A 519-nucleotide genomic window follows, 5' to 3' on the forward strand; every position below is an offset into this window, starting at 1 on the left:
TTTTTTATATAAAAAATATATAAATAAATTAAAAAAAAAAGAAAAAAAAAAAAGAAGAAATCCTTTGGCTATCTGAAGCAAAAACCTGATATTTGTACTTTTGTGTGTGCATGATAAATGCCACTTTTTTCCAAGTATAGGACAAACTCTGATGAAGTGGAAGTGGCAAATAAACTCATCACTTTCATGATTATTAAGCTTGTTCCAACTAAGCTCATAAGTACTTTTTATTTGGTGCTTTTGCTGATGCATAGTCATTAGTATTTTTTTATTGTTTTGTTTATAATTATTATTATTAGTGAGTTCAATCCAACACAAACTCCATTTGGTTAAGTAAATCAGTAACTAAATTGTCATTCTGACTGTAAATTTAATCAAAGAGATATTTCTTTTAAAGAGAAGTGTCTAAATTGATTGGCTACCTATTTTCTAATGTGGCCGGTGAAGGTAGATCCCTTTTCTTTAGGAGGTTCAACAATTACTTTTTTATGCATTTATTTATTTAGAATAACAATAGTT

The sequence above is a fragment of the Arachis ipaensis genome, chromosome B05 (genome assembly GCF_000816755.2).
Source record: "Arachis ipaensis cultivar K30076 chromosome B05, Araip1.1, whole genome shotgun sequence".
Classification (NCBI taxonomy): domain Eukaryota; kingdom Viridiplantae; phylum Streptophyta; class Magnoliopsida; order Fabales; family Fabaceae; genus Arachis; species Arachis ipaensis.